Source organism: Nuphar pumila, chromosome 10, assembly GCF_984573655.1.
Source record: "Nuphar pumila chromosome 10, dmNupPumi1.hap1.1, whole genome shotgun sequence".
NCBI lineage: Eukaryota > Viridiplantae > Streptophyta > Magnoliopsida > Nymphaeales > Nymphaeaceae > Nuphar > Nuphar pumila.
Window position 1 is genome coordinate 28,861,048 of NC_143258.1, and position 25,735 is coordinate 28,886,782.

Sequence of the window (25,735 nt, forward strand, 5' to 3'; positions counted from 1 at the left end):
AAGGCTGACTCTAGATGCATCATTTTGAAAAACAACTGTAGGACCCTAATCCTAACTCTAGGCTCAGATCATCTTTGTCCAATCCAGTTATGACGATATACCCGAATCGAAATCCGAGGTACGTGGCATATAATTTCAACTCTGGTTCTAAGGTAAGGTTTTCCGACATCCTTGAGCGCCTACCGATATACTTCGGACTGTGGCCCGCGGTACGTGGTAGGGGGGTGTTAACCCAAATAGTTGGCCTAGTTGTGAGGCTCTGTCCCGAACTAGGGTTCTAGAAGAGAGCCCAGCAACGTGAAGACCGGGTAATGATAGCTAATGGAAGTTTTGAAAAATGATCACATGCAAGAAATAGAGGACTCTAAGTCCTAGAGAGATAGATTTTGAAAATCTTTGAAGAAACATACATTGTTTGCATTCAGATCCTAAATTGAGGAGAGTTATGTTTACACCTAAGTCTATGTGAGCATGAAAATATCTCCTCAATCTGGTCCTAGCAAACCATGCCTAAGCTATATGCAATCAATGTCAGCTAGGTCAGAATCTAGGCTCCTAGGTTTGCATGATATCAGAAAGTAAAAGAGCTGACATTTTGTGAACATAATTTCAATAATTGAACTAAGTCAAGCATAATTTTAATCAGACAAGCACAGGTCCCATCACGGTCGCCAAACCTGTTATCGTCGCAAAATTTTTCCCGTCTTCCCTTCCTTGCGGAAGAGAGAGAGGGAAACGCTTTCGCGCTTCAAACTTGACCGGATTTTGGAAATTGTTTTGAAATACTCGCCTCCGTTTTTGAAAATTGCGGGAAAATCCATGGGATGGGGCTCGACCTGTCGGTACGAGGTTCGACCGTTCCTGCTGCCTTTAACAGAGGTAATCGAACCAAGGACCAAAATTGTGCTTGACTTAATGAAATTATCGAAATTGTGTTCTACCCTAAATGCACAGAGAATTCAGGCATGTGCTATGAAATTTTGTAAAATGCAGCTTGGGAAAAACATGATGTATGCTTGGTAAATGCTTTGGAGTTGGAAATAGTTCTAAGGCAAATGGTGGAAATCAATTTCTCAGGAAAACTCAGATGGAAAGTGGTTTTGAAATCAGGAGAAAGTTTATAAAGTTGTGGGAAAATCATGAATGGTTGAAAATCCTGGGAAAATAGAAGTGATTCTTGAGAAAAAGGTGAACATTTGAAAAGGGAAACACTTCTCAGGAAAATTCGGACTTTGAGAATTTTCTTAGGAAAATGATGGAAAATTTATAGGAAAACTCATTGGAGAAGAAAACTGAAACTTGGGAAATTGAAATCCTAGGAATCTTACTTTTGAAATACTTGGAAATCAATTTTTTTTATTCTTGAGAAAGATTGGAAAACTCTTTTTTTCAAAATCTTAAGAAAGTAACATTTTCCAAGGAAAATCAAGGGAAGACTTTGATTTTGGAAATCCAACTTAGAAGTTTCTTGAGAGACTGGTTTCCATGGAAAAATGTGAAAACTTAACTTGGGAAAACCGATTTTTGAAAATCCTCAGAGTTTCTTGAGAAATCGATTTCTTGAGAATGAAATTTTCTTAAGAAAGTCACGAGAAAACCAATGATTTCATGATGCAAATGATATGAGTGAATGGATACACTTTGAAAAGATTTTCTGAGGAATTGGTTGGAAAAATGTGTATTAAGTCAAAATAAATCCTTCACATATTCTGACTGTGGCCATGAATATGTTCAGAGTTTAATTGATTTAATGCACAATACTTTGTAAATATTGGAAATATGATATGCATTTTTAAGATAGCCTAAGAGTGTAGGCTCAGTGTGACTAGTAGAAAGATGATGGATCTGGGTCTCGTCCATATTCCGACTAGGGCCGTAAATATGGATTCCACCGAGTTCATCAACTCTCTAAGAGTTGGTGCACGTGTCATTCGTGAACATCCATAGTGCTTTTTGAAATAATGTGCATGAATCACATAAGCAGGATATTGCAGGAATTTAAACTATATGATATGCATCCTAGTCTAAGCAGAAAATTAAAATCTTATTCCAAAATTTACATTATTACATCACTAAATAAATGAAATAAATAGAAATTGCAGACTTCAGCTCCTTCTTTTGAATGTCCCTACCAAACTTGAAATAAGGTTAGCTCAAATATGTGGGTTTTTCCAAGATTTTCCAATAATATTCTGAAATTATTGGATTTAATTGGATATAAACCCTATTATCATGCTTCCTTGATATTTGAAATGATGAAAATGTAAGAAATTCAGTAGAAAATAGTTTGAAATTCGGAATTGGGGTCAAAATTACCAAAATACCCCTAATATTAAAGTTATACCTTTAAAATCAGGGTTTTTGATGGAAATTTTGGTAAAAATTGAGATTTTGAAATTCAAATTGAAACAAATGATGATGAAATGCATGATGAGACATGATGACATGCTGCTAAACACATTAGGACAGAAAAATCAGAATTTAACATTTTGCAATTTATCCAAAATAACGAATTTCGCTTGTTTTTCGCTTGGATCTGGGTCCCGCGGGGCCCTGTTTTGTTGATATGGCCAAATCAAGCCTCAAATGAATTCCAAATTACACCAAATTCGGTATGAAGCATCTACATACTCTGATAAACATCCTAGAATGCTAAAGTTCACGAAATGATATGATTTGAAAGCTAAAATTTAAAGAAAGTCCTAAAAATGGTGGATTTCGCCTACGGACCCGAACCAAATGCAATGCTTACTATGATAATGCATAATTTACACCATAGAAACCTCTGATACTTTTAAGATTGCTAAAGGATCTGAAATGGAACATTTTTGGTTTTTACAGCCTTGGGATTTGAGCCATGGTGAGTTCGGTAACAGGGATTTGGTTCTGACGGAGGTAAAATCAACCTGATCTAATATAAAATACTAAAAAAAAATAGTAAACAGCCATGGAAATTTCTGATATTTAACTAAGATACTCATGACACCTACAGAGACAACTTTCATGTTCATGACTTCGGCATTTGATCAACAAAAACAAGGATAAAAATATAACTTTTCATGCCTAAAATAACAGAATAGACAAATGTGACAAAACAGAGGACTGACAAGGAAAATCCGAAACAGATGTCCCAACTGTTCTAAAAATCACAGGCTTTCAGATGCAAACAGAGGACATCTCGGACATAACATTAATTTTTTACAGATTTGGATTTGGATCAATACCCAAAGAGAACCCATCGACCTAAGTCGATCCAAAGTCTCAGAGGGCCAAATCAGGCTCTGACACGTGTCCCGAACTCTCGGATTTTTGTCAGACATAAAAAAAATCAAAAAAATCTGATAAAATCGGGTAAAATCTAGACATCCTCTCGAGTTCAGAACATCTTTCGGAGCGAAAATCGGATCTCCCATGAGGGAGATCTCGATTTTACAAGTCGGAAATAAAAATTTAAAATGCATCCCGGGTAATAAAACCCGACTCACCTTTTTGAACGTTTACCACATTAAACGAATTTAAATGCATCTGAGTTTTTGGCACATTTTTAGGGACACCTAAGGGCGCATTCCATGATTTTTTTGGATTTTTTAACAAAACTTACACGCATGAAATGACATGTGGACTGACTGACAAAAACAGAGAACTACTGAAACTGAGCAGAATTGAAATAAATGCTAAATTAAACTTAATTAACTCATGAAACATGCTAACTTAATGAAATAAAATGCCAATTAAATCTAGCTAAATGTATGAATGCTAAAAATCATCAAGGAAGCATAATCATGTATTTTTATATTTGTCGTTTTATGAGAATAGCTCAATCCATCCCTCGGATGAGCTCTTTCTTCAAACGACTCCCGAATCAAATCGTGATATGAAATCAAGAGGAAAAGAGGTGCACCTTGCTTCGTTATGCAGCGTTGAAGCTCTTGAAAGGGACGACTACCAAGGGATTTGTTCGTTCTTCGCTCCGGGAACGCTATCAGTTCAATGAAGAACGATTATCAATTCACGTGGAACACTATCAGTTCAATGAAGAACGACTATCAGTTCACTTGGGAACGCTATCAGTTCAATGAAGAACGATTATCAGTTCACTTGGAACACTATCAGTTCAATGAAGAACGACTATCAGTTCACTTGGGAACGCTATCAGTTCAATGAAGAACGATTATCAGTTCACTTAGAACACTATCAGTTCGATGAAGAACGACTATCAGTTCACTAAAGAACGAGGACCATTATAGAGAGTTGGATCGCTTCTATGAATGGTTTCAGGATTATCCCCTTATCCTGAACGGGGAATAGAAATTGGATGACCTGGCGGTCGAAATTGAGAATTGAGTGACCTAAAGGTCGAAAATTGGAAATTGAGTGACCTAGAGGTCAAAATTGAGAATTTGGTAATTGGATTTGAGAATTGGAATTTGAAATTGAAAATTGGGTGACCCTTGGGTCAAAATTGAGAATTGACTGATCCAAAGATTTGAATTGAAAATTGGTGGGCGAAATATCAAATTTGAGCAATTGACAGACCCTGAGGATCTAAATGACTTGGATCAACAAAGGAGAATGATGAGTTCCAGTCAAAGCTCGAATAAAACACAGAGATCACGAGTCGGAACCCGGATCAACAAAAGAAAATGAAGAGCTCGAGTCAGGGCTCGAGTAAGGTAATGAGATCACAAGTCGGAACCCGGATCAACAAAAGAAAATGAAGAGCTTGGGTCAGGGCTCGAGTAAATAAAGAGATCTCGAGTCGAAACCCGGATCAACAAAAGAAAAATGACAAGCTCGAATGAGATAAAGAGATCTCGAGTCGGAACCCGGATCAACAAATGAAAATAAAGAGCTCAAATCTGAGCTCGAATGAATAAAGAGATCTCGAGTCGGAAGCCGGATCAACAAATGAAAATGAAAAGCTCGAATCTGAGCTCGAATGAATAGAGAGATCTCGAGTCGGAACCCGGATCAACAAATGAAAAATATGGACCATCTTGAAAGTTGGAGTTTGAAAGAAGCCTGAATTGGAATTCAGATTTTCAGAAGAGAACCCGGTTAGGGGATCAAAATTTTGCAAATCACCATTGTGGGGACTGGATTTTTTGAAAAGAGGATTCTATCTGAAGAATTTTGTAAACTGGAGATTGATGGGAAATCATTCATAGTCTCAGGATTTATCCCTTATCCTGAATGGGAAGTGAAATTGGTTGCATAGTTAATGCAAATGCAATGCACATGCACATGAAATGCAAATGAAGTGCAAATGAATGCAAAATTAATGCAAATGAGTGCATATATATGCAAAATGAGAGAATGGTTTATCCTGCCTGTATACAGGATGTTTTGAGGTAAAGATAAATTTTCCAAAAAAAATGCCCCAGCGTAACTAGGGACAAAATTTTGAATAAAAAAAGGATAATTGATGAATAAGGCGACAAGCTTCTTGACTGATAGATGTCCTCAAGATCATTCCTCACAAGAGAGACATTATGAAAAGGAAGAGGAAGTAAATAAGATGGCGCCAAGCTATTGAAAAAAATTTGATGACTTTATTAATGCTTTAAAATCAAGGAAAGAGAATTGGATTACATTATTCTTTTGAAAAAGCAAGATGGGAAATAAGAAAGTGTTGGCATTGTCATCTTCTTGAATGATTTTAGAAAAAATCTTTGTCAGGATGACTAGTCCTCCTTTTCATCTTCAACGAGGAGCTTCTTGTCAATGCAGTCTTGAACAATGTTTTTAAGGACAAAGCAGTTTTCTGTATCGTTCCCTACTGCTCGATGAAACTTGCAAAACTGTTCTTTGAATCTGCCCATAATTGCTGGAGGATCAGCGGCTTTAGGCAACCGGACAATGTCTTTCTCAAGCATATACTCGAGGATACTCTCGAGTGTCTGATCCAGAGGGGTGAATTCTCGATCAGTTCTTCAGTCCTTGCGCTTTGATTTTTCTTGATCTTTCTTTTGATGCTGAGGGCTGGATTGGAGAGGTTTATCACTGTTGATGTCCTTCCCTTTTTGCCTTTTGATTCTTTCCAAACTGTTGCCATGATCATTCTTGTTGCCTTTGAAAGATTTGCCCGCAAAAGTGAAGTGAGCATTCTTCTTTTGTTCACCTTGAGGGTTATTCTTGAAAAATGTGAAGCCTTCATAGACTCCATTTTCCACGCTCATCTCGAGCCATTCTGCTCGCTCAATGAGTTCAACGAAAGATTTGGAGGGTGAGGTAGAGATTAATCCTCTCAAAGGTTGCGAAAAATTATTGAGGATCAACGATAGAGCATGCCTTTCTGATATAGGATCCCTCATTTTGTTGCAGGTCTCTCTCCATCTGCGAATGAAGTCCCTCGCCTTTTCATTTTCATTCTGCCTTAGATTGCAGAGATGACTCAATGTAGGGAGTGCCTCTGTGTTTAACAAGAAGCATTCAACGAACAAATTTGTGACTTTGTCGAACTCTTTCAGTTCTATAGGATTGATATGTTCCGCGTACCATTTGGTCGCGACTCCTTCCAGGCTGCGGGGAAAGCATAAGAACAGTGCTCTATTGTCTCTCTTGAACCTAGAGCATTCAGCGAAGAACATGGCGAGATGGGATTTTGGGTTGCCAGAACCATCAAACTTGATGAATTTACGGGGGAGGTTTTCGAGATCATCATCCCCTTCGAGGCCATCATAGAAGTCCTCGCTGGTGAAGACTTTCTTGCCCTTGTCACGAGCTTGCAGGTCTTTTACCACTCTAGCCATTTCCCTGAATTGTGTCTGCAGGGGTTCTTCTGCAACTTGACTTCTTGGTTTGTGGCTCCTCCTTTGGCCATGTTTCTGAAATGTCGGAGGCACCTCATATTCTTCATCGGTATCATCTTCGTCTGAAGTATCTTGAACATTCTCCTTAGAGGACTTGGTTGACCTCTTGGCCACACGATCTCTAATTCTCTGACTGAATGGATTTTTGTCTGAGCTGGTGCCAGCCTGCTCACTCATCATCCTCTTCATCATTTTCTGAAACATTGCATACATCTGAGGGTCAATACCGTCATCTTTTGGCTGCTCTTGGTCTTTGTCTGACCTTGGTGAATTCATCTCTCCTTCTGATGTTGATGAGTAGCTGATACGCTGTGATGATGTTTTCCTTCCAGACCTTGTCTGAACCATCAAATGCTGTGAAGGCTTTCTTGTATTCTCTCTCTTTCTCTGCAGGACTCTGCAGGGCAAAGACAGGATCAAATTTTAAGGAATTTTTTTTTTTTTTTTTAGAAGGAAATATTGAAGAAAATATGGTAGACCATTGGAAGATTATCCCATTACTAGGGATTGAGTCATCATAAGGATTATGACAATTGTGTTGTCATCCTTTTGCAAGGGAAATAAACAACGGAAAATGTGCCTTGTTACCTAGGCGAGGTCGTCAACCATGAGGAAAACACCATTTTTAAAGGAAAGAGATATCTTTTGGAAAAACATTCCGCAAATGGGTTTAGAATAAGGAAAAGGCAAGTGGGTAAACAATTTCCACATTAGGAAAATAAGATGAAGAATTTTGCAAATAGATAAAAGGATTGAAAATCCAATGAGAGAAAACATATGATTTTTGAAAGTTGCAGGCAGGATAAAAATGCAGCTGAAATTCGAGATCCAGTAGAATTGAAGAATGGAAAAATCACCTGGAGCTTTGAAAGAAATTGGATATTTTAAAAAGTCATCCAGGGTTTGAGAAAATAAAGGAAAAGATGAGAGTGTGGATATTTGAAAAATATTTTTGGGAAAATATGAGGGAAATAAAAGTAGCATACAATCACATCCTGCACAAACATTTATGCATATTCAGCATTCCCTAAAAGGCTGACTCTAGATGCATCATTTTTAAAAACAGCTGTAGGACCCTAATCCTAACTCTAGGCTCAGATCATCTTTGTCCAATCCAGTTATGACGATATACCCGAATCGAAATCCGAGGTACGTGGCATATAATTTCAACTCTGGTTCTAAGGTAAGGTTTTCCGACATCCTTGAGCGCCTACCGATATACTTCGGACTGTGGCCCGCGGTACGTGGTAGGGGGGTGTTAACCCAAATAGTTGGCCTAGTTGTGAGGCTCTGTCCCGAACTAGGGTTCTAGAAGAGAGCCCAGCAACGTGAAGACCGGGTAATGATAGCTAATGGAAGTTTTGAAAAATGATCACATGCAAGAAATAGAGGGCTCTAAGTCCTAGAGAGATAGATTTTGAAAATCTTTGAAGAAACATACATTGTTTGCATTCAGATCCTAAATTGAGGAGAGTTATATTTAGACCTAAGTCTATGTGAGCATGAAAATATCTCCTCAATCTGGTCCTACCAAACCATGCCTAAGCTATATGCAATCAATGTCAGCTAGGTCAGAATCTAGGCTCCTAGGTTTGCATGATATCAGAAAGTAAAAGAGCTGACATTTTGTGAACATAATTTCAATAATTTAACTAAGTCAAGCATAATTTTAATCAGACAAGCACAGGTCCCATCACGGTCGCCAAACCTGTTATCGTCGCAAAATTTTTCCCGTCTTCCTTTCCTTGCGGAAGAGAGAGAGGGAAACGCTTTCGCGCTTCAAACTTGACCGGATTTTGGAAATTGTTTTGAAATACTCGCCTCCGTTTTTGAAAATTGCGGGAAAATCCATGGGATGGGGCTCGACCTGTCGGTACGAGGTTCGACCGTTCCTGCCGCCTTTAACAGAGGTAATCGAACCAAGGACCAAAATTGTGCTTGACTTAATGAAATTATCAAAATTGTGTTCTACCCTAAATGCACAGAGAATTCAGGCATGTGCTATGAAATTTTGTAAAATGCAGCTTGGGAAAAACATGATGTATGCTTGGTAAATGCTTTGGAGTTGGAAATAGTTCTAAGGCAAATGGTGGAAATCAATTTCTCAGGAAAACTCAGATGGAAAGGGGTTTTGAAATCACGAGAAAGTTTATAAAGTTGTGGGAAAATCATGAATGGTTGAAAATCCTGGGAAAATAGAAGTGATTCTTGAGAAAAAGGTGAACATTTGAAAAGGGAAACACTTCTCAGGAAATTTCGGACTTTGAGAATTTTCTTAGGAAAATGATGGAAAATTTATAGGAAAACTCATTGGAGAAGAAAACTGAAACTTGGGAAATTGAAATCCTGGGAATCTTACTTTTGAAATACTTGGAAATCAATTTTTTTTATTCTTGAGAAAGATTGGAAAACTCTTTTTTTCAAAATCTTAAGAAAGTAACATTTTCCAGGGAAAATCAAGGGAAGACTTTGATTTTGGAAATCCAACTTAGAAGTTTCTTGAGAGACTGGTTTCCATGGAAAAATGTGAAAACTTAACTTGGGAAAACCGATTTTTGAAAATCCTCAGAGTTTCTTGAGAAATCGATTTCTTGAGAATGAAATTTTCTTAAGAAAGTCACGAGAAAACCAATGATTTCATGATGCAAATGATATGAGTGAATGGATACACTTTGAAAAGATTTTCTGAGGAATTGGTTGGAAAAATGTGTATTAAGTCAAAATAAATCCTTCACATATTCTGACTGTGGCCATGAATATGTTCAGAGTTTAATTGATTTAATGCACAATACTTTGTAAATATTGGAAATATGATGTGCATTTTTAAGATAGCCTAAGAGTGTAGGCTCAGTGTGACTAGTAGAAAGATGATGGATCTGGGTCTCGTCCATATTCCGACTAGGGCCGTAAATATGGATTCCACCGAGTTCATCAACTCTCTAAGAGTTGGTGCACGTGTCATTCGTGAACATCCATAGTGCTTTTTGAAATAATGTGCATGAATCACATAAGCAGGATATTTCAGGAATTTAAACTATATGATATGCATCCTAGTCTAAGCAGAAAATTAAAATCTTATTCCAAAATTTACATTATTACATCACTAAATAAATGAAATAAATAGAAATTGCAGACTTCAACTCCTTCTTTTGAATGTCTTTGCCAAACTTGAAATAAGGTTAGCTCAAATATGTGGGTTTTTCCAAGATTTTCCAATAATATTCTGAAATTATTGGATTTAATTGGATATAAACCCTATTATCATGCTTCCTTGATATTTGAAATGATGAAAATGTAAGAAATTCAGTAGAAAATAGTTTGAAATTCGGAATTGGGGTCAAAATTATCAAAATACCCCTAATATTAAAGTTATACCTTTAAAATCAGGGTTTTTGATGGAAATTTTGGTAAAAATTGAGATTTTGAAATTCAAATTGAAACAAATGATGATGAAATGCATGATGAGACATGATGACATGCTGCTAAACATATTAGGACAGTAAAATCAGAATTTGACATTTTGCAATTTATCCAAAATAACGAATTTCGCTTGTTTTTCGCTTGGATCTGGGTCCCGCGGGGCCCTGTTTTGTTGATATGGCCAAATCAAGCCTCAAATGAATTCCAAATTACACCAAATTCGGTATGAAGCATCTACATACTTTGATAAACATCCTAGAATGCTAAAGTTCACGAAATGATATGATTTGAAAGCTAAAATTTAAAGAAAGTCCTAAAAATGGTGGATTTCGCCTACGAACCCGAACCAAATGCAATGCTTACTATGATAATGCATAATTTACACCATAGAAACATCTGATATTTTTCAGATTGCTAAAGGATCCGAAATGGAACATTTTTGGTTTTTACAGCCTTGGGATTTGAGCCATGGTGAGTTCGGTAACAGGGATTTGGTTCTGACGGAGGTAAAATCAACCTGATCTAATATAAAATGCTAAAAAAAATAGAAAACAGCCATGGAAATTTCTGATATTTAACTAAGATACTCATGACACCTACAGAGACAACTTTCATGTTCATGACTTTGGCATTTGATCAACAAAAACAAGGATAAAAATATAACTTTTCATGCCTAAAATAACAGAATAGACAAATGTGACAAAACAGAGGACTGACAAGGAAAATCCGAAACAGATGTCCCAACTGTTCTAAAAATCACAGGCTTTCAGATGCAAACATAGGACATCTCGGACATAACATTAACTTTTTACAGATTTGGATTTGGATCAATACCCAAAGAGAACCCATCGACCTAAGTCGATCCAAAGTCTCAGAGGGCCAAATCAGGCTCTGACACGTGTCCCGAACTCTCGGATTTTTGTCAGACATAAAAAAAAAATCAAAAAAATCTGATAAAATCGGGTAAAATCTAGACATTTTCTCGAGTTCAGAACATCTTTCGGAGCGAAAATCGGATCTCCCATGAGGGAGATCTCGATTTTACAAGTCGGAAATAAAAATTTAAAATGCATCCCGGGTAATAAAACCCGACTCAACTTTTTGAACGTTTACCGCATTAAACGAATTTAAATGCATCTGAGTTTTTGGAACATTTTTAGGGACACCTAAGGGCGCATTCCATGATTTTTTTGGATTTTTTAATAAAACTTACACGCATAAAATGACGTGTGGACTGACTGACAAAAACAGAGAACTACTGAAACTGAGCAGAATTGAAATAAATGCTAAATTAATCCTAATTAACTCATGAAACATGCTAACTTAATGAAATAAAATGCCAATTAAATCTAGCTAAATGTATGAATGCTAAAAATCATCAAGGAAGCATAATCATGTATTTTTATATTTGTCGTTTTATGAGAATAGCTCAATCCATCCCTCGGATGAGCTCTTTCTTCAAACGACTCCCGAATCAAATCGTGATATGAAATCAAGAGGAAAAGAGGTGCACCTTGCTTAGTTATGCAGCGTTGAAGCTCTTGAAAGGGACGACTACCAAGGGCTTTGTTCGTCCTTCGCTCCGGGCTTCGGATGATTCACCAAGATCGACCCACTGCACCTTCTTCACTGAGCCCAAAGGGGGCGTGAATTCCAAGGTTCAAAAATCGTGTTCTGAAGAATGTCTAGGTCGAATTTCAAAGTCCAAAATAAGCTCTCTCTAGGCTGGGCGTGGAGCCTTGTTTTTATAGAATTTTTCTGAAAATTTTGAATTTCAAACAGGCTCAATCTGAGCCCTCCATGTGGCGCCATCTTAGGGGGTGCTATTTCGATTTTTGAGAAAATAAAATGGGAAAATTTGTGGGTGAGACACCTCAACAGAATTTGAAAATTTTCAAAATTTGGGTTTGCTTGATTTTCTCTGCATGAAGCTCCCAGATTGCGCCACCTCAGAGGGTGCTCACTTGGAGTTTGAAATTCAAAATTGCCTTTTGTAGGGATCCCTCAGGTGGCGCCACCTCATGGGGCTATTTTTATTAAAAATGTAAAATAAATAAAAGAAATGAAGCCAAGTGGGGCTCTGTATTGGCGCCACCTCAAAAGGAGGTTTAAGCTGGAAACAGTAGGAGCATGCCATGTGGCGCCACCTCTGGAGGCTCTTGACACATGTCAGAAGGACAGGAGTGGAAGAAGCAGACTGTGCCACCTCAGAAGAATTCAAATTCTACTTTTCTGCAGGAAAGGAGAGGCTGGCATGTGGCGCCACCTCCAAGTTGCTCCACATTGCCATGTGGCAGGAGAACAGGGATGGAAGAAGCAAAATGCGCCACCTCAATGGGGGTGGGGGGGTTTCTACTTTTTCTGGTGCAGGGAGGTCTGGACATGTGGCAGACAAGTGTCAGCTGTCTGGAGAAGCCTTCTCAAATGGCGCCACCTCAAAAGGAGATTTGAATTTCAAATGGGGGTTGGCTCTGGAGGAATGGAGGATGGACATGTGACAGTTCCTCAGAGTGGCTCCTACAATGCCATGTGGCAGGAGGGAAAAGCAAGGAACATGTGGCGCCCTCATAGACAAAGTAGAAAAAGGTAGAACTCCAGGATTTTCGCCACCTAGCTCTTGTCTGAATATTTTTGAATGGTTGTTTTTTCTAAAGAAAGCCAAGAGTGACACGTGTCCTCTACTTTTTCTGAAGGAAGCTAGAAGTGACACGTGTCATCTACTTTTCTGAGAGAAAGTAGGGGAAGACATGTGTCATTCTGCTTTTTCTGAAAGAAGCAGAGAATGACACATGGCAGAGGGAAGAGAAGGAGGTCCATGCCATGTGGTGCCATCTCAGACAAGATGGAAAAGGTGAAGTTCAGGATTTGCGCCACCTCTGGAGAGATTTGAATATTTGAATTCCAGTTTTTCTGAAGAGAGCAGGAAATGACACGTGGCATCTACTTTTTCTGAGAAGAGCAGAGAATGACACATGTCACTTGCTTTTTCTGAAAAGAGTAGAGGATGCCATGTGTCCTCTGCAGGAGACAAACTTCAAATGGCGCCACCTTAGAGGAGACAAGCCTACTTTTTCTGGAGGAATCTAGGAGTGACATGTGTCTCCTACTTTTCTGAGAAAAGTAGGAAGAGACATGTATCAGTCTACTTTTCTAAAGGAGGGAGAGGTTGACATGTGTCCTCTGCAGGAGACACTCTTCAAATGGCACCACCTCAGAGGAGACCAGCTTACTTTTTCTGGACAGGACAACACATGACACTTGGCATCTCAGGATGATCTTTGGAATGACACCTGGCGTAGGGTGGAGACTGACACATGGCATGGAATGACATGTGGCGGCTTCTTAAGGTAGCCCCACACTGACACTTGGCAGATAAATGGGAGGAGAGAGAAAAGACAAGTGGCGCCAATCCAGGGGACAAGGCTCCTATATTTTTGGGTTTTTCAAAATTCAGATTTTTCAAAAGAAAAGCCTATGTGACACCACCTCAGTGTGGGTCCCACATTGCTTCTTTATTAAAATAAGAGCAAGACAACAACCTCTTTTTGAAATTTTCATAAAATTTGGGCTAATTGGTAAAACAGAAATTTTTGAAAAGAGTTGGCCCCTGTAGGGCAATTTTGTAAAAGGAAGATAGTTGAAATAGCTGACAAAAAAGTAAAATCTGAGTTGAAGTGGCTGAAATCCATATTGAAAACTATCCAGATTGTTTTCCTGAGGAAATATTTTGAAATTCAGAGTCCTCGGGGTAAAATGGGAAGAATTGATGATTTTGAAGACCCAAGGTTTTGAAATTGATTTTTTTAAAAATAGTTGAAATTCTAATCTGGATTGAAAATTTTGAAATCAAGAGTTCTGGACCTCGAAATGACATGCTGTGCAGTGCAGTGATATGAAATGCTCATGCAATGATATGCAATGTCATGTCTTATGCAATAGAATCTTGAACCAAGACTTGGAGATTCCTGTCTTCTGTCAGGAATAAAATTTTGAACATCTGAGCTGAAAATAGAGAAATTTTGAGAGTTGCAGATGAAATTTAGACTTTTGCAAGGTCCTGGCTCAGAAAATGATCATTTTGCCCTCCGGCAATTTCAAAGGCTGGATGCTGATGCTTGGTGGAAATGTTGGAGAGGTGAATGAAAATTTGGGGTGTTTACAGATGCCCCTCTTTGCTACTAAGCCGACTCATGGCCGAGCTTAGTGGTAAAGAAAAATACACCAAATTTGGGCTATACATAAAAAAAATGCCCCAGTTAGAAGGATCTGACTGGGTATAAAGAAATTAGCCCGAGGAAGATGGTAGATATGAAGCGAAAAATGGAGAATGAAGAGGAAAGATTCACTCTGTGAGAGTGAAATTCAGGTTTATGCCCTTAACCTGGATGGGACAGAAATACCTCGTATGGAACGAAGCTCAGGTTTGACCCTTAACCTGATTGGGGAATGGAATATCTCATAAAATGAGACTCAGGTTTGTACCCTTAACCTGATCGGGCGGAAGATGAAATACCTCATCAAAGGAGGCTCAGGTTTATACCCTTATCCTGATTGGGCGGAAAAATGGAATACCTCATCAAAGGAGGCTCAGGTTTGTACCCTTATCCTGATCGGGCGGAAAATAGAATACCTCTTTGATTGAGGCTCAGGTTTGTACCCTTATCCTGATCGGGAGGAAAATGGAATACCTCTTTAAATGAGGCTCAGGTTTATACCCTTATCCTGATCGGGCGGGAAAATGGAATACCTCTTTGAATGAGGCTCAGGTTTATACCCTTATCCTGATCAGGCGGGAAAATGGAATACCTCTTTGAATGAGGCTCAGGTTTATACCCTTATCCTGATCGGGCAGAAAATGGAATGGAATCCTCGAAAGAAGAGACCATGATGGAACCTTCGGATTTTGCACAATAAATCCGACAGGGTTTTCGCAAAAGGAAGGAAAATGGGATCCCTAAAGCTTAAAAAGGGGTTGATCTTAGGCGTCTCATTGCTGAGACTAAAATCAGCTTTTGAAATTGCCTTTTGTGGGAAATGATTGGTGGTTCGACCTCGAACCGAAATGGGACTGTCTATGGTGGGACAGTGGGGACACAGGGAAGTGTGCAAATTTGAGAGTTCACGCTCTCAAAGAAGGGAATGAATCAAGTCCTTAGGAGGGATTTAAAATTGGTGTCAGGATGTATCAAAGAACGGACATCAAGCTCTCACTTCACGTCAGGATAGCTAGAAAATATTGTCAAAATGTTGTTGATTCAAAGTTTTTGAAAATGCTGCACATTGTTGCAAAGATATTATTTCTCTTCTACCAAAAGTATTACCTCCAAACAAGGTTCACTTCGTAGAATCGAGATTGGAAATCCAAATTACTTGCGATTGACCTTCTTCAAGGATGCTATCAATTTCCTTGATATGAGCAGGAAAGAGAATTTGATATTATGAAAGCAATTGATGAAAGAGTATTGATAATAGAATTTCACAAATTTAAAGAGGATTCTTGATAGATTTGGTAGTTTGATATCCTGAGAGCTTTTCTCATGATAATCTTTCTGCACTCTTTTGACTCTCTGGTGTTTTGGCTACATTCTCCTTCATTTTGTAGATGTTCTGACTTTTTCTCTCTTTTTTTTCCTCTCTTTCTCTCTTTTGGAAGGGTACGCCACAAACTCCTTCAACTTGGAGATGTTTCAATCCTTCTTGGACGATGTTGGCTCATGGGTTTGAGATCTTTGGATGATAGCTGAAATTAAATATCTTTTAGGGATTGTCGGGAGGTTCATCGCATCTGCCTTCATCTCGACAGTGCTTTGGACTTTCCCTGGAAGGATTCGTCACAAACTCCGTCATCTTGGAGATGTTTCAACGATAGAGCATGCCTTTCTGATATAGGATCCCTCATTTTGTTGCAGGTCTCTCTCCATCTGCGAATGAAGTCCCTCGCCTTTTCATTTTCATTCTGCCTTAGATTGCAGAGATGACTCAATGTAGGGAGCGCCTCTGTGTTGAACAAGAAGCATTCAACGAACAAATTTGCAACTTTGTCGAACTCTTTCAGTTCTATAGGATTGATATGTTCCGCGTACCATTTGGCCGTGACTCCTTCCAGGCTGCGGGGAAAGCATAAGAACAATGCTCTATTGTCTCTCTTGAACCTAGAGCATTCAGCGAAGAACATGGCGAGATGGGCTTTTGGGTCGCCAGAACCATCAAACTTGATGAATTTACGGGGGAGGTTTTCGAGATCATCATCCCCTTCGAGGCCATCATAGAAGTCCTCGCTGGTGAAGACTTTCTTGCCCTTGTCACGAGCTTGCAGGTCTTTTACCACTCTGGCCATTTCCCTGAATTGTGTCTGCAGGGGTTCTTCTGCAACTTGACTTCTTGGTTTGTGGCTCCACCTTTGGCCATGTTTCTAAAATGTCGGAGGCAACTCATATTCTTCATCGGTATCATCTTCGTCTGAAGTATCTTGAACATTCTCCTCAGAGGACTCGGTTGACCTCTTGGCCACACGATCTCTAATTCTCTGACTGAATGGATTTTTGTCTGAGCTGGTGCCAGCCTGCTCACTCATCATTCTCTTCATCATTTTCTAAAACATTGCGTACATCTGAGGGTCAATACCGTCATCTTTTGGCTGCTCTTGGTCTTTGTCTGACCTTGGTGAATTCATCTCTCATTCTGATGTTGATGAGTAGCTGATACGCTGTGATGATGTTTTCCTTCCAGACCTTGTCTGAACCATCAAATGTTGTGAAGGCTTTCTTGTATTCTCTCTCTTTCTCTGCAGGACTCTGCAGGGCAAAGACAGGATCAAATTTTGAGGAATTTTTTGTTTTTGGATTTTTAGAAGGAAATATTGAAGAAAATATGGTAGACCATTGGAAGATTATCCCATTACTAGGGATTGAGTCATCATAAGGATTATGACAATTGTGTTGTCATCCTTTTTCAAGGGAAATAAACAACGGAAAATGTGCCTTGTTACCTAGGCGAGGTCGTCAACCATGAGGAAAACACAATTTTTAAAGGAAAGAGATATCTTTTGGAAAAACATTCCGCAAATGGGTTTAGAATAAGGAAAAGGCAAGTAGGTAAACAATTTCCACATTAGGAAAATAAGATGAAGAATTTTGCAAATAGATAAAAGGATTGAAAATCCAATGAGAGAAAACATATGATTTTTGAAAGTTGCAGGCAGGATAAAAATGCAGCTGAAATTCGAGATCCAGTAGAATGGAAGAATGGAAAAATCACCTGGAGCTTTGAAAGAAATTGGATATTTTAAAAAGTCATCCAGGGTTTGAGAAAATAAAGGAAAAGATGAGAGTATGGATATTTGAAAAATATTTTTGGGAAAATATGAGGGAAATAAAAGTAGCATACAATCACATCCTGCACAAACATTTATGCATATTCAACATTCCCTAAAAGGCTGACTCTAGATGCATCATTTTGAAAAACAACTGTAGGACCCTAATCCTAACTCTAGGCTCAGATCATCTTTGTCCAATCCAGTTATGACGATATACCCGAATCGAAATCTGAGGTACGTGGCATATAATTTCAACTCTGGTTCTAAGGTAAGGTTTTCCGACATCCTTGAGCGCCTACCGATATACTTCGGACTGTGGCCCGCGGTACGTGGTAGGGGGGTGTTAACCCAAATAGTTGGCCTAGTTGTGAGGCTCTGTCCCGAACTAGGGTTCTGGAAGAGAGCCCAGCAACGTGAAGACCGGGTAATGATAGCTAATGGAAGTTTTGAAAAATGATCACATGCAAGAAATAGAGGGCTTTAAGTCCTAGAGAGATAGATTTTGAAAATCTTTTAAGAAGCATACATTGTTTGCATTCAGATCCTAAATTGAGGAGAGTTATATTTAGACCTAAGTCTATGTGAGCATGAAAATATCTCCTCAATCTGGTCCTACCAAACCATGCCTAAGTTATATGTAATCAATGTCAGCTAGGTCAGAATCTAGGCTCCTAGGTTTGCATGATATCATAAAGTAAAAGAGCTGACATTTTGTGAACATAATTTCAATAATTGAACTAAGTCAAGCATAATTTTAATCAGACAAGGACAGGTCCCATCACGGTCGCCAAACCTGTTATCGTCGCAAAATTTTTCCCGTCTTCCCTTCCTTGCGGAAGAGAGAGAGGGAAACACTTTTGCGCTTCAAACTTGACCAGATTTTGGAAATTGTTTTGAAATACTCGCCTCCATTTTTGAAAATTGCGGGAAAATCCATGGGATGGGGCTCGACCTGTCGGTACGAGGTTCGACCGTTCCTGCCGCCTTTAACAGGGGTAATCGAACCAAGGACCAAAATTGTGCTTGACTTAATGAAATTATCGAAATTGTGTTCTACCCTAAATGCACAGAGAATTCAGGCATGTGCTATGAAATTTTGTAAAATGCAGCTTGGAAAAAACATGATGTATGCTTGGTAAATGCTTTGGAGTTGGAAATAGTTCTAAGGCAAATGGTGGAAATCAATTTCTCAGAAAAACTCAGATGGAAAGGGGTTTTGAAATCATGAGAAAGTTTATAAAGTTGTGGGAAAATCATGAATGGTTGAAAATCCTGGGAAAATAGAAGTGATTCTTGAGAAAAAGGTGAACATTTGAAAAGGGAAACACTTCTCAGGAAAATTCGGACTTTGAGAATTTTCTTAGGAAAATGATGGAAAAATTATAGGAAAACTCATTGGAGAAGAAAACTGAAACTTGGGAAATTGAAATCCTGGGAATCTTACTTTTGAAATACTTGGAAATCAAATTTTTTTATTCTTGAGAAAGATTGGAAAACTCTTTTTTTGAAAATCTTAAGAAAGTAACATTTTCCAGGGAAAATCAAGGGAAGACTTTGATTTTGGAAATCCAACTTAGAAGTTTCTTGAGAGACTGGTTTCCATGGAAAACTGTGAAAACTTAACTTGGGAAAACCGATTTTTGAAAATCCTCAGAGTTTCTTGAGAAATCGATTTTTGAGAATGAAATTTTCTTAAGAAAGTCACGAGAAAATCAATGATTTTATGATGCAAATGATATGAGTGAATGGATGCACTTTGAAAAGATTTTCTGAGGAATTGGTTGGAAAAATGTGTATTAAGTCAAAATAAATCCTTCACATATTCTGACTGTGGCCATGAATATGTTCAGAGTTTAATTGATTTAATGCACAATACTTTGTAAATATTGGAAATATGATGTGCATTTTTAAGATAGCCTAAGAGTGTAGGCTCAGTGTGACTAGTAGAAAGATGATGGATCTGGGTCTCGTCCATATTCCGACTAGGGCCATAAATATGGATTCCACCAAGTTCATCAACTCCCTAAGAGTTGGTGCACGTGTCATTCGTGGACATCCATAGTGCTTTTTGAAATAATGTGCATGAATCACATAAGCAGGATATTACAGGAATTTAAACTATATGATATACATCCTAGTCTAAGCAGAAAATTAAAATCTTATTCCAAAATTTACATTATATCATCACTAAATAAATGAAATAAATGGAAATTGCAGACTTCAGCTCCTTCTTTTAAATGTCCCTGCCAAACTTGAATTAAGGTTAGCTCAAATATGTGGGTTTTTCCAAGATTTTCCAATAATATTCTGAAATTATTGGATTTAATTGGATATAAACCCTATTATCATGCTTCCTTGATATTTGAAATGATGAAAATGCAATAAATTCAGTAGAAAATAGTTTGAAATTCTGAATTGGAGTCAAAATGACCAAAATACCCCTAATATTAAAGTTATACCTTTAAAATCAGGGTTTTTGAAGGAAATTTTGGTAAAAATTGAGATTTTTAAATTCAAATTGAAACAAATGATGGTGAAATGCATGATGAGACATGATGACATGCTGCTAAACACATTAGGACAGTAAAATCATAATTTGACATTTTGCAATTTATCCAAAATAACGAATTTCGCTTGTTTTTTGCTTGGATCTGGGTCCTGCGGGGCCCTGTTTTGATGATATGGCCAAATCAAGCCTCAAATGAATTCCAAATTACACCAAATTCGGTATGAAGGATCTACATACTCTGATAAACATCCTAGAATGCTAAAATTCACGAAATGATATGATTTGAATGCTAAAATTTAAAGAAAGTTCTAAAAATGGTGGATTTCGCCTATGGACCCGAACCAAATGCAATGCTTACTATGATAATGCAAAATTTACACCATAGAAACCTCTGATATTTTGCAGACTGCTAAAGGACCCAAAATGGAACATTTTTGTTTTTTACAGCCTCGGGATTTGATCCATGGTGAGTTCGATAACAGGGATTTGGTTCTGACGGAGGTAAAATTAACCTGATCTAATATAAAATGCTAAAAAAAATAAAAAACAGCCATGGAAATTTCTGATATTTAACTGAGATACTCATGACACCTACAGGGACAACTTTCATGTTCATGACTTTGGCATTTGATCAACAAAAATAAGGATAAAAATAAAACTTTTCATGCCTAAAATAACAGAATAGACAAATGTGACAAAACAGAGGACTGACAAGGAAAATCTGAAACAGATGTCCCAACTATTCTAAAAATCACTGGCTTTCATATGCAAACAGAGAACATCTCGGACATAACATTAACTTTTTACAGATTTCGATTTGGACCAATACCCAAAGAGAACCCATCGACCTAAGTCGATCCAAAGTCTCAGAGGCCCAAATCAGGCTCTGACACGTGTCCCGAACTCTCGGATTTTTGTCAGACATAAAAAAAAAATCTGAAAAATCTGATAACATCAGATTAAAAACTAGACATCCTCTCGAGTTCTGAACATCTTTCGGATCGAAAATTGGATCTCTCATGAGGGAGATCTCGATTTTACAAGTCGAAAATAAAAATTTAAAATGCATCTCGGGTAATAAAACCCGACTCACCTTTTTGAACGTTTGCCGCAGTAAACGAATTCAAATGCTTCCGAGTTTTTGTCACATTTTTAGGAACACCTAAGGGCACATTCCATGATTTTTTTGGATTTTTTAACAAAACTTATATGCATGAAATGACATGTGGACTGACTGACAAAAACAGAGAACTACTGAAACTGAGCAGAATTGAAATAAATGCTAAGTTAATCCTAATTAACTCATGAAACATGCTAACTTAATGAAATAAAATGCCAATTAAATTTAGCTAAATGTATGAATGCTAAAAACCATCAAGGAAGCATAATCATGTATTTTTATATTTGTCGTTTTATGAGAATAGCTCAATCCATCCCGAATCAAATCGTGATTTGAAATCAAGAGGAAAAGAGGTGCACCTTGCTTCGTTATGCAGCGTTGAAGCTCTTGAAAGGGACGACTACCAAGGGCTTTGTTCGTCCTTCGCTCCGGGCTTCGGATGATTCACCAAGATCGACCCACTGCACCTTCTTCACTGAGCCCAAAGGGGGCATGAATTCCAAGGTTCAAAAATCATGTTCTGAAGAAAGTCTAGGTCGAATTTCAAAGTCCAAAAGAAGCTCTGTCTAGGTTGGGCGTGGAGCCTTGTTTTTATAGATTTTTTCTGAAAATTTTGAATTTCAAATAGGCTCAATTTGAGCCCTCCATGTGGCGCCATCTCAGGGGGTGCTATTTTGATTTTTGAGAAAATAAAATGGGAAAATTTGTGGGTGAGACACCTCAGCAAAATTTGAAAATTTTCAAAATTTGGGTTTGCTTGATTTTCTCTGCATGAAGCTCCCAGATTGCACCACCTCAGAGGGTGCTCTCTTGGAGTTTGAAATTCAAAATTGCCTTTTGTAGGGATCCCTCAGGTGGCGCCACCTCATGGGGCTATTTTTATTAAAAATGTAAAATAAATAAAAGAAATGAAGCCAAGTGGGGCTCTGTATTGGCACCACCTCAAAAGGAGGTTTAAGCTGGAAACAGTAGGAGCATGCCATGTGGCGCCACCTCTGGAGGCTCTTGACACATGTCAGAAGGACAGGAGTGGAAGAAACAGACTGTGCCACCTCAGAGGAATTCAAATTCTACTTTTCTGCAGGAAAGGAGAGGCTGACATGTGGCGCCACCTCCAAGTTGCTCCACATTGCCATGTGGCAGGAGAACAGGGATGGAAGAAGCAAAATGCGCCACCTCAATGGGGGGGGGGGGTTCTACTTTTTCTGGTGCAGGGAGGTCTGGACATGTGGCAGACAAGTGTCAGCTGTGTGGAGAAGTTTTCTCAAATGGCGCCACCTCAAAAGGAGATTTGAATTTCAAATGGGGGTTGACTCTGGAGGAATGGAGGATGGACATGTGGCAGTTCCTCAGAGTGGCTCCTACAATTCCATGTGGCAGGAGGGAAAAGCAAGGAACATGTGGCGCCCTCATAGACAAAGTAGAAAAAGGTAGAACTCCAGGATTTTCGCCACCTAGCTCTTGTCTGAATATTTTTGAATGGTTGCTTTTTCTGAAGAAAGCCAAGAGTGACACGTGTCCTCTACTTTTTCTGAAGGAAGATAGAAGTGACACATGTCATCTACTTTTCTGAGAGAAAGCAGGGGAAGACATGTGTCATTCTGCTTTTTCTTAAAGAAGCAGAGAATGACACGTGGCAGAGGGAAGAGAAGGAGGTCCATGCCATGTGGCGCCATCTCAGACAAGATGGAAAAGGTGAAGTTCAGGATTTGCGCCACCTCTGGAGAGATTTGAATATTTGAATTCCAGTTTTTCTGAAGAGAGCAGGAAATGACACGTGGCATCTACTTTTTCTGAGAAGAGCAGAGAATGACACATGTCACTTGCTTTTTCTGAAAGAGTAGAGGATGCCATGTGTCCTCTTCAGGAGACAAACTTCAAATGGCGCCACCTTAGAGGAGACAAGCCTACTTTTTCTGGAGGAATCTAGGAGTGACACGTGTCTCCTACTTTTCTGAGAAAAGTAGGAAGAGACATGTGTCAGTCTACTTTTCTAAAGGAGGGAGAGGTTGACATGTGTCCTCTGCAGGAGACACTCTTCAAATGGCGCCACCTCAGAGGAGACAAGCTTACTTTTTCTGGACAGGACAACACATGACACTTGGCATCTTAGGATGATCTTTGGAATGACACATGGCGCAGGGTGGAGACTGACACATGGCATGGAATGACATGTGGCGGCTTCTTTAGGTAGCCCCACACTGACACTTGGCAGATAAATGGGAGGAGAGAGAAAAGACAAGTGGCGCCAATCCAGGGGACAAGGCTCCTATATTTTTAGGTTTTTCAAAATTCAGATTTCTCAAAAGAAAAGCCTATGTGACACCACCTCAGTGTGGGTCCCACATTGCTTCTTTATTGAAATAAGAGCAAGACAACAACCTCTTTTTGAAATTTTCATAAAATTTGGGCTAATTGGTAAAACAGAAATTTTTGAAAAGAGTTGGCCCCTGTAGGGCGATTTTGTAAAAGGAAGATAGTTGAAATGGCTGACAAAAAAGCAAAATCTGAGTTGAAGTGGCTGAAATCCATATTGAAAACTATCCAGATTGTTTTCCTGAGGAAATATTTTGAAATTCAGAGTCCTCGGGGTAAAATGGGAAGAATTGATGATTTTGAAGACCCAAGGTTTTGAAATTGATTTTTTTAAAAATAGTTGAAATTCTAATCTGGATTGAAAATTTTGAAATCAAGAGTTCTGGACCTCGAAATGACATGCTGTGCAGTGCAGTGATATGAAATGCTCATGCAATGATATGCAATGTCATGTCTTATGCAATAGAATCTTGAACCAAGACTTGGAGATTCCTGTCTTCTGTCAAGAATAAAATTTTGAACATCTGAGCTGAAAATAGAGAAATTTTGAGAGTTGCAGATGAAATTTAGACTTTTGCAAGGTTCGGGCTCAGAAAATGACCATTTTGACCTCCGACGATTTCAAAGGCTGGATGCTGATGCTTGGTGGAAATGTTGGAGAGGTGAATGAAAATTTGGGGTGTTTACACGCCCCATGGAAGGTTTGTGATATTTTCAAAAGGCTTTTGAATCCTTTAAATCCATTGGGAACATTGGGTGGCAGCCAAGGGCGCCACCTTGTTATTTGTTGAAGTTTTAAGGCTTTTAATAAATGGCATTTTGAAAGTTTTATAAAATCTTTTGAAAGACCAACATGCATTGGTTGTTGGGGGGCGTGGAGCTCCCCAACCCTCCATCTTAGAGGGATTAAATCCCAGCCGTCCATCCCTAAAGCAACTTCTATAAAATCTTTACAAAAAAAAATGGGCCCTCTTGTTTTGGGCGATTTTTCCTTCATTCTCTCTCTTCTCTCTCTCCCAAACCTCCTCTCTTCTCCTCTTGTCTTCTACCTACAGTCATGGGTATCTCTTGGAATAGGGAGCTGCTACCTGTCTTCTTCTTCTTCAAGCTGCTAAGGTGAGGAAACATCTTTCAATGCTCTCTTTATCCAACATGAAGCCAAGGTTGAAAACGCACCTATGCGTGCGAGCTCCTTCGGTGGATTAGAGTGATGAGTTCTTTACAAAGTTTTTTCTTGGGTTATTATTTTATATTGGCTCATGTGAAAGGATTTTATCTATTCCACCATGTTCTCTTTTTCCTTGGATGCATGATTCCACGTTTGGATTCTAATACATGATATGTCATCTTTTTATTTCTCCTTTGTTTTTGTTATTATTCTTCATTTTTACGGAAGTCGATCTTGGAGTTGCTGTTTGCTTCTTCTTGTGCTGGATGAGTTGAGTCTCTAGGGTGCGCTGGACCGAGCTAGGCTCGTCTAGCATGCACCCAACTTGTGTTGCATGCAATGGGTACCTGCCAGTACCGTGGGAGCATTTTAGCCAGTAGCACCCAAACAGGTCCATTCGGTGCTATGGGTGCAACCCAGTCCCAAACAATGGGACTGGTGCTACAGCCGCGGGTGGCCTGGAACATAAGGTGCTCCAGCCCCCTTTCTGCTAAGGGAAAACAATGATTTTCAAAATAGAAAAAAAATAATAAAATGAAATAAATAGATAGAAAATTTTATCTTTCGATACCTTGTTTGTTCTCCTTCTTTTGCTGGGTTATGATTGAGAGTTGGGACCGGCCCATGGCAGGCGCCCAGCTCCTTCTTTTCGTTTGGGTGAGAGCCTTAGGCTCTTGCCCTAAGTGTTGGTGTTGGCACGGTCGGGTCCTACGGACCAGACCCATCAACCATTTACGCTGAACCGAGTTAGGGATTGGCGCTCTTCGGTTGGCCCATGAGCCCAGCCTATGCTGCAAGCAAGAGTTTGTTTTTTTATATTTTATGTATCTTATTTCGTTGTTGTGTTGGGTTTAGACCAGGCTAGGTGTCGGTCTGAACCGGGGGTTCAGACCAGCACCATGGCCTGGTCCGAACCTGCTGTGTGGAGTGAACCAGCCCAACTATTACCTCCTTGGCTGTAGTTGGGTGCGCACCTTTGGTGCGGTGCACCTTTAGCATGTCGATTGGCTTTTGGTAGGCGCAGATCTGAACCATGGTTAAGACCTGGACTCCCTTGGCAGCCCAGCTAGCACTT